The 9,845-nt window shown below is 39.4% G+C and overlaps 1 protein-coding gene and 2 long non-coding RNA genes across 3 annotated transcripts in view; 1 reads left to right on the top strand and 2 right to left on the bottom strand.

The window, feature by feature from the left end:
• The window catches only part of utp6 (UTP6 small subunit processome component), a 7,262-nt gene extending 7,104 nt beyond the window's left edge, over window positions 1–158 (top strand). Inside the window, exon 19 of the mRNA XM_027168277.2 lies at window positions 1–158. This exon is cut by the window's left edge and continues 348 nt beyond it. The gene's annotated coding sequence lies outside the window, so the exon portion shown is untranslated.
• Window positions 159–1,383: 1,225 nt separating this feature from the next.
• LOC125141294 lies at window positions 1,384–2,637 on the bottom strand. Its single transcript, XR_007140681.1, has 3 exons — window positions 2,498–2,637; window positions 2,307–2,367; window positions 1,384–1,724 (listed from the first exon to the last, which is right to left on the bottom strand). It is a non-coding gene; the product is annotated as an uncharacterized LOC125141294 (long non-coding RNA).
• Window positions 2,638–4,666: 2,029 nt separating this feature from the next.
• Window positions 4,667–8,664, bottom strand: LOC113656886. Its single transcript, XR_003444016.2, has 3 exons — window positions 8,534–8,664; window positions 6,206–6,332; window positions 4,667–5,800 (listed from the first exon to the last, which is right to left on the bottom strand). It is a non-coding gene; the product is annotated as an uncharacterized LOC113656886 (long non-coding RNA).
• Between the last annotated feature and the right edge of the window lie 1,181 nt (window positions 8,665–9,845).

Here is a 9,845-nt window from a genome sequence, read left to right as displayed (position 1 = left end):
CTATTCGGATGAATTGATGGCTTTATTGGACATGACCTTTAACCTTTAACCCCCACAGTGTCCTGACTGAGTTCTCTTGTGTTTACATTTTGTTGTTCAGACACTCGGATGTTTGTGTTGAGTTTCAGTAATAAACACTTTGTTGACGTCGTTGTGAAGTGAGTGTGTTAGATCTCTGTTCAAACTTCTACAGACCTGCTGTTAGTGTAATCAAACACACTGGCTGACCTCTCACACACACACACACACACACGCACACACACACACACACAGGTTTGGTATGTAGTGAAGGAGAGAGAGAGAGAGAGAGAGAGAGAGAGATAGATAATCTACAGGTCTTTTCCCGTTAGAGGTCCCACAGTGAATCATCAGTTCCCACCTAACTCTGTCCTCATCATCCTCGACTCTCACACCAGTTACCTTCATGTCCTCAGTTAACACACCCATATATCCCCTCTTTGTCCTTCCTCTTGACCTCTGACCTCTGACCTGCAGCTCCATCTCCAACATCCTTCTACCAATATAACATCTCCCTCCTCTGTACATGTCCAAACCATCTCACTCTAGTCTCTGTCCTCGTCCCTAAAACAGCCGACCTGAGCTGATGTCCTCGTTCCTCATCCTATCCATCCTCGTCACTCCTAAAGAGAACCTCAACATCCTCATTTCTGCTACCTCAAACTCTGCCTCATGTCTTTTCCTCACTGTTAGTCTCTAACCCACACAGCAGAGCTGCTCTCACTACTGACTTCTACACCTTTACTTTCATTCTTACTGACACTCTTCTGTCTCTCTCTCTCACACACACACACACACACACACAACACTCCTGACACTCTTCTGTCACACACACACACAACACTCCTGACACTCTTCTGTCACACACACAACACTCCTGACACTCTTCTGTCACACACACACACACAACACTCCTGACACTCTTCTGTCACACACACACACACACAACACTCCTGACACTCTTCTGTCACACACACACACAACACTCCTGACACTCTTCTGTCACACACACACACCACTCCTGACACTCTTCTGTCACACACACACACAACACTCCTGACACTCTTCTGTCACACACACACAACACTCCTGACACTCTTCTGTCACACACACACAACACTCCTGACACTCTTCTGTCACACACACACGCACACACACACACACAACATTCCTGATGGGGAAAAAAATACCTACAATTCATATCATTTTTTTAAACTTTTGATTAATTTAAATTCTTTCCATAGTTTTAAATTAAAACCGAAATCTCACATTTCACTTTTTTTTAAATCCGATGAATGAATGAATTTAAAGTTTTTACAATGAACAAGAGGAAATGGAATAAAAAGAGTCTAGTAAGTGACGTTATTTGTATTTAGTGAAGCGACTTGTGTTTCCAGTTAGTTTATTCTCGTCCACATCCACATCACCACCCCCACCACCACCACCCCCAGTACTATAGTCATCAGGCCAATCACACACTGCTGGAGGAAGATGGTGTCCTCCTGAGTCTTCATGAGGTTCTGCATTTCCCGAATCTGCTTTTCTGATTCCTTCTTTTGGATGAAGTCGTAGATGTAAGACCCCAAATCCCAAACAGTCTTTATCCCGTCCCAGAAACCCTTCATGGTGCCAGAAACCAGGAAGAGCCTGCTAGGACGTCCAAAACAGGGACAGCAGTCGGACGATCACTGACCACACACACACACCTGAGAAACACAAGAAATTATGTTAACATGTGGTTTCTATAGTAACGGCTCATTTACAGGGATGCGAACGAATTAAAGATGTGTCGTCATGGTGACGTGTTCTGAAGAGAAACGTGTTTATCATGTATGGAAGGAGTCTCCAGTGTCAGTGGTGTTTAGATTAGATTAGATTCAACTTTATTGTCATTACACAAGGCACTGAAATGCAGTTTAGCTTCTTACCAGAAGTTCAATAAGCAGCAGGTGAAAGACGTCGAGTCAATGAGGAAGTAAACTGTTTGAGTCAGAGATAAAGCTGAAACTTTTTTTTAAAAAAAACTAAAACTTAACAGCAAAAAGCAAACAAACAACTTGTCTCTCTTTCTAAATGCAAAGATTTGTGATTGCATTTGAATTTGTTCAGGTTCTAAACACAGCAGTGAGGAAGTGAGACGTGCAACATGGTGCCTGCTGATCACTGAGCTGGTGCCTCAGATTGTCCAAGAATTGTGACATCATTCAAATGAAAATGCAAAGGCACGATTTCTTTATTCACAAATAGAAAACAATTAAAATCACACAACAATAAAAACAGGTCTTTACCACAGGTCTTCACATCTACAGGTTGTGGGACTCTTCGTGACACACGTCCTCTGTGGACGAGCTGCGAGTGAAGACTGAAGTTATTCACCATAAAACAGCAGCATGTTTATGATGTCTAGAATATCTACACAGCTCAAGAACCATAAGAACCATAAGAACGTGCTCAAGAACCATAAGAACGTGTCCCTGACCTGCGGCCGAAGTCTGTGTCGTGTTCCTCAGAGCGTTGTTGTTCTGCTGCTTTGTGGGTGTTGGTCTGGTATTAATGTGTGTTAGTGGTATGTAGAAGATGAGGAAGTTGTGCAGGTGTCAATACCAACACTTACACCACAGCCGATCGTGTCTCAACCTTCAGTGTGACACACTTTCACTTTTCATTCATTTTAATTAAATGTTACAGCGCTTTTAATAACGCACCTTGTCTCCAAACGGCTTTACAGAATATAAGAATTATGGAACAACAAATTCAAGATTTATTATAAGACCTATTTAAACGTAGTCGTATTTTTCCCTGCAGCATCTCTTGAATGATATTCTGTGTATCGATTGAGAGCTTGTTCCCCTCACAGCAGAACCGGAGCTGGTCCGATCTCAGATGCTTTGGGATGGGAACCTCGAGGTAGAAAAGGAGAAGCAAGTGGAGAGGAATTAGCATAGTGGCTCTTCATGTTGTTAGTAAGATGAGTTCTGATCTCAAAGAGCTAAAGGTTATGATGCAGATTCCATCACAGGAATGTTTCTGTTTCTGACCATGAGGTTCTGGATCTGTGTTAAGAATCACAGAAGTAGCTGAACATGTTTAGATGAGCTCCTGGTGGAGAAGCTGCCCCAAAGCTCTCAGTAAACCAGTCTGAGAGGAAGCTCTACTAAAGCAGGTAGTGTTGTGTATGTGTAAAGTGTTGTGTATCTATAGTGTTGTGTGTCTGTACAGTGTTGTGTATGTGTAAAGTGTTGTGTATCTATAGTGTTGTGTATCTGTACAGTGTTGTGTATGTGTAAAGTGTTGTGTATCTGTACAGTGTTGTGTATGTGTAAAGTGTTGTGTATCTATAGTGTCGTGTATCTATAGTGTTGTGTATGTGTAAAGTGTTGTGTATCTATAGTGTTGTGTATCTGTACAGTGTTGTGTATCTATAGTGTCGTGTATCTATAGTGTTGTGTATCTGTAAAGTGTTGTGTATGTGTAAAGTGTTGTGTATCTATAGTGTCGTGTATCTATAGTGTTGTGTATCTGTAAAGTGTTGTGTATCTATAGTGTTGTGTATCTGTACAGTGTTGTGTATCTATAGTGTCGTGTATCTATAGTGTTGTGTATCTGTAAAGTGTTGTGTATGTGTAAAGTGTTGTGTATCTATAGTGTTGTGTGTCTGTACAGTGTTGTGTGTCTTTACAGTGTTGTGTATGTGTAGTGTTGTGTATCTGTAGTGTTGTGTATGTGTACAGTGTTGTGTATGTGTACAGTGTTGTGTATGTGTAGTGTATCTGTAGTGTTGTGTATGTGTACAGTGTTGTGTATGTGTAGTGTTGTGTATGTGTACAGTGTTGTGTATGTGTACAGTGTTGTGTATGTGTACAGTGTTGTGTATGTGTAGTGTTGTGTGTGTGTACAGTGTTGTGTGTGTGTACAGTGTTGTGTATGTGTACAGTGTTGTGTATGTGTAGTGTTGTGTGTGTACAGTGTTGTGTATGTGTACAGTGTTGTGTATGTGTAGTGTTGTGTGTGTGTATAGTGTTGTGTATGTGTACAGTGTTGTGTATGTGTAGTGTTGTGTGTGTGTATAGTGTTGTGTATGTGTATAGTGTTGTGTATGTGTACAGTGTTGTGTATGTGTAGTGTTGTGTGTGTGTATAGTGTTGTGTATGTGTGTACAGTGTTGTGTATGTGTATAGTGTTGTGTGTGTGTACAGTGTTGTGTATGTGTACAGTGTTGTGTGTCTGTAGTGTTGTGTGTGTGTGTACAGTGTTGTGTATGTGTATAGTGTTGTGTGTGTGTACAGTGTTGTGTATGTGTATAGTGTTGTGTATGTGTACAGTGTTGTGTGTCTGTACAGTGTTGTGTATGTGTAGTGTTGTGTATGTGTACAGTGTTGTGTATGTGTACAGTGTCATGTATGTGTAGTGTTGTGTATGTGTATAGTGTTGTGTATGTGTACAGTGTTGTGTGTGTATAGTGTTGTGTATGTGTACAGTGTTGTGTATGTGTAGTGTTGTGTATCTGTAGTGTTGTGTGTGTACAGTGTTGTGTATGTGTACAGTGTTGTGTGTCTGTAGTGTTGTGTATCTGTAGTGTTGTGTGTGTGTACAGTGTTGTGTAAGTGTAGTGTTGTGTACATGCTTCCTGCTCCAGTGAACCAAACAATCAGTAGAAATGTTTTATTACAAACATGTAAAAGTCTCCTTCTGTTTAACACACAGTCGACTCGTGAACACAAGAAAGTGTTAATGAGAATAATGTAAACTGTTTCTGACTTTACACCATGTTTATTACACAGCAGTTTACTGAACGTTAATAAATGTTAAGGACACTTCATAACACACTTCACAGGTCATAATGGAGTGAGAACTCAACTGAGACGTTTAATCAGAGTCTGTAATGAAGGGGTTATTAACACAGAGTCCACACAGATTTGAGGAGATGGAGGAAACTACTGAACTTCATCCAACATGAAGAAAGTGACCTTGAAGTTAAACAGAAGCTCGATGAGACGTGAGCGAGCGCTGGCATCGCCCTCAAATAACCAGCTGAGGAATGATGGTGAAATCGGACAACTCTGAGAATTAGCTGGATATTCTTCAATAATGAAGATAGAGGAGGTTAAGTCTGAAGAACGAAGTCTGAAGAACGAAGTCTGAAGAACGCTAAGCCACACAAAATGTTTTGTAAATTAGTTCATAAAGTTCTAAAGCACTTATGAGCATGGTGGATGTTGGAGATCAGTGAATTTTCAATTTGTAAGAGAAATGATCATATCGTCCCTGTTAGAAGCCATGTTTGAACCAAACCTAATAAATAACATGAACTTATTAAGATCTAAACACACAAAGCTCGGCCCACTCGCCAGCTTAAACCTCCCAGTAAACACATCACACCCTCCATCTGCTTCTCTAACATCTGGAAGGCTGAGCTGCACCTTCACAGACTTTCACACGATTCTTATCCTCTCCCGAGCTTCAGAATTTTCTCTAGTGTTTCCTCAGCAGTATGTAAGTGACTAACGCCACCAGTGCCGCCGTCAGCAAACCGATGACATGCTCGTGCACCGTCACGGCGCTCTCCAGAGTGTGAATGCGCTCCTCCATGGCACTGGTGTGGATGTAGTCATAGATGTAGGCTCCGATGCTCCACACCGCCCACACGGCATCCACCAGAGCCTTCATGGTGGGAGAAACCATCGATAGAGCAAGAGAGAGAGAGAGAGAGAGAGAGAAAGAGAGAGAGAGAGAGAGAGATATCTGAAGCGTGAGCCCTGTTCCAATACACTCTCTCTCCTCCCTGAGGAAAAGAACAAGATGAATACAGATTGAGAAATTTTATCACGTGTCAGGACCTGAGTGAAGCAGAAGGTCGGAGGGAATGAAATAAATCTGGACCTAAAACAGAACCTTGTGGGACACCACACTTCCATTGCTGCTAACTAATAACAATTCTCATAGTCTGAAATTCAGATTAAAATATATGTCTCTTTGGGGCCATATTTACTCTAACGGTTTGTTTTTACATCTCAAAATAAACCCACATCTGGATATTAGCTAAAAAATTCCTTTTACAAGAAAAAAAAAATCCAGAAACACAACAGCAGCTTCGTGCTGGAAGAAAAGTAGAGTTTATATTTTACTTCCGGCATCGGAGTGACGTCATCGCCCCGGCATCTTGTCTAGTCTTCATCATTAAACTTACCGAAGATCCTCAGATACCGGAGACGTGATGGAGATAATCATCTAATCATCATCCGTGAGGCCAAATGTCTCCATAATAAATCCGGTCCACTGCTTCGCATCACAGCGAGGGCGGGGCTTCACCTTCACTGTCACGTGACACACAATAATAAACAAGCTATTTCTCTAAAGCAGTAAAACTGATATAATAATATCATATCATATATAATAATAATAATAATAATAATAATAATAATAATAATAATATATTATATTCTATTTATCATCTGATAACATACACGTACCCGACATTTGGTGTAATACACAAAATGACCACCAGACGTCGCATAATAATAATAATAATAATAATAATAATAATAATAATTACGTCACCAAACATTATTTTTTGCTTTATTGGTAAATAAACTAAAGACCAATTATTGGGTTTGTTAATTTTAGTTCAATCATTTACTGAATTGTCTAAATAAGTGAATTAGACTTGTTATTCTTTCTTTTAAATATACTATTTATGTAGTATATAAATAGAAATACTATTTTCACTATTTTATCCAGTGTTTATTGATACATAACGTTTTATTTGTAATAATTGTACAACACAAGTGCTCTAAAATGACTACAAAAAGTTTATTTATAACACTAATGGCTTCATTATAATGTACTTACTACTAATAATGATGATGTAATAATTAGTAATAATAATTATTATTAATAGTAATGATAATAGCTAGAGCAGTTCAGTGAGTTCGACCAGCTGCATATAGAGTCTCCAGTAAAGATCCAGTGAGCGGCGCCATTGTGCAGTGAACTGGTTCCCAGTCTAATCGTGCGTAATTGCTCCCGAAATGGCAACCTCACCATTCAGCCTAATTAAGTTTAAGCACCAGCACCGTTGTAATAAACAGTGCAGCGTATTAACCCTTTTATATAGTAATGTTGCTGCCGCATCTCTCAGAAGTTTGTGTGTCTACACAATAGCAGATAATCAGTACAAAACAGTAATGAGATGCTGATGGTGAAACAGAATCAAGACTAAAGAGCTAAACTTCACTGCAATACCACCAGCATGGCATTGTGGGTAATGTAATCATAGTGCAATAGTCAAAAAGTTGTATTTAAAAAAATCTCTCTTGATGATCGCATGCTAATGATGAAGGTTTTTCGAGTTTCCGGTTTAACTCGATTTTTGATGCCTGATTTAAAGTGTAATGGATCCCAATTTGGCAACCCCGAGAAATAAAAGCCTATCCATGTGAGAGCCAACACGTGATTAGTTGGATATTGACACATCACCAGCTCCCAGTCTGACACACTGTCAGATTCACTAAATTACAATGGTTCATCAGTGTATGGAGGATTGCTCACAATCTGGCAACCATACAAATATTATACAAATACGACCATACATAAGTCGTAATCAGTTGAATTTATCCCCATCTGGCGCCCTCCACCACCACCACCATCATCATCATCATCATCCTCATCATTCCCGGCGCGCGGGTGAGGTCGCTGTCTGAAGGCGCGCGATGCGCACACGCCAAAAACACACAAGGCAACTGCGCACCGGAGCGTCTGCACATGGATCCTTCTCTCCTTATTCTTTTCATTTCTTTCTCTCCTGGATGGATGACAGTGCAAGCATGCTCTCTCTCTCTCTCTCTCTCTCTCTCTCTCTCTCTCTCTCTCTCTCTCTCTCTCTCTCTCTCTCACACACACACTCTGTCTGTATTTTTGGGGAATGTTGCAACCGGTCCCTGTGGATGCTGTTTCTTAATTCACACTCCAATAAGGATGGAGGGACAGACAGACAGACAGACAGACAGACAGAGAGAGACAGAGGGAGTCACGCAGCGAGAGAGAGAGAGAGAGAGAGACAGAGAGGGGCGGATGATCACAAGGAGCTGTAACTTCACACAATATTTTATTTCCGTCTCCACTTCCTTTTGTCTCCGCACCAGAGCACGTATAAAGGAGCGCGCGCACGCGGACACGGATTTACAGGTAATATACGAAAAGTCATCTCGGTAAATGATGTTTGCTGGTGTGTGTGTGTGTGTGTGTGTGTGTGTGTGTGTGTGTGAGAGAGAGACAGAGGGGTAGAGTGTGTGTGTCTGAGGCTGGGGCTTTGCGGGCAAGCTGAGTGAATCTCTTTCCCCATCAACTGGCCTACAAAGTCCCAGTTTCTGGCGCATTGTTGACCTGCGGCACTTCAGCAGCGCCTGACCTTCACCTGGACGAGAGAAAGAGTCGAAAATAAACACACACACACACACACACACACACACACACACACACACACACACACACACACACACACACTTCTGTTTCTGACCTGCGACTTTCTTTCAGTGCACTTTCACACTCAGCTCGAGTTCTCACATCACATCAGATCAGCACGGGATTGTGAATTAAACCGCATTTATTACTTACAAATACTTTTTAAACCCCAAAATGTCAGCTTTATTTGTATCTCCAAATTCCTGAGCACGTTTCTCTCGGATTGCGTCAGCTGAGAGCAGAAAAAGAGAAGCAGTGCAACTCGGACATGCTGTGATTCTTATTAGAAGAGAAAAGAAACTTATACACTCAGATCAGATCAGAACAAATCGGATTACAGGTCAGATCGGATAATCTGGGGATGACGACCTCATTAAAGCCATTAAAGTTTTATGTTCTAAAAACAAATAAAATAAAACGTGTCTGTAAATATAATGTTCTGCGGCTTTAAAAAGAAAACTCATTACATTTTTATTCCTAAACACCAGAGTGTGAATAAAACAAACTACACATTCAACAGTCAGGAGGTTTAATGACTAAACACTAACATGACAGAACGAGCCGTTCATCTAAACACCTTAGAGCTCAATTATTAAACAGCAGCTGTATTTATTTAGATAAAAAATTATAACCTCCTTAATGATGTCATTAATTAAAGCTGTTTATTTCTAAACAACAAAAATGTTAAAAAAGAGTAATAAAAAAAATTAATTACAATTTAATTAATAAATGTTCCATAATAAAATGTGTTAATATTTGTACAATTTTAATTATGTAAACAATAAACAATACAAACTATTTATAACAATGTCAGCCTGTACATAAATAATTATTATTATTATTTTTTTTTAACAAAATTAATTTCTTAAAAAGTTAATTTGTTTTAGTTAAAAGCCGTTCCTAGTGTCAATATTTAGATAAATCAGACTCGGTGGTATTGAATCAGACGGTCTCCAGTTGATCTCAGATCAGGACACAATGGAGTGTTAAAATTTCTAGAATTTAAAGTAAAGAATAAAGTTAAATAAACGTGTTTTGTTCTTTTTGGTTTTTTTTTTAATGTAGATGATCAGGAACGAAGAGCAGTGCGAGAACTTCGGTAATGAATGTAGTGAAAGCTGCTGCAGTGTTGAAGAAAGATTCTTCATTAGATTAGAAGCTGAAATACGTTTAAATAAATAAATAAATAAATAAATAAATAAATAAATAAATAAATAAAGCAACTAATGTGTGTTTAAATAGAATTGAATACGTCTTTAATTACTCAGCATTATTGTTTATATAAATATATGTTTAGTCTGAGGATTTACAGATTATTGGGTGTAAAATATTATTAAATTAAACGGATATCAAATGAAAGCCAGTTA

Source organism: Tachysurus fulvidraco, chromosome 5 (genome assembly GCF_022655615.1).
Source record: "Tachysurus fulvidraco isolate hzauxx_2018 chromosome 5, HZAU_PFXX_2.0, whole genome shotgun sequence".
Classification (NCBI taxonomy): Eukaryota; Metazoa; Chordata; class Actinopteri; order Siluriformes; family Bagridae; genus Tachysurus; species Tachysurus fulvidraco.
Note: the sequence above shows the minus strand (reverse complement) of the source record. Positions and strands in the feature narration are given on the sequence as shown.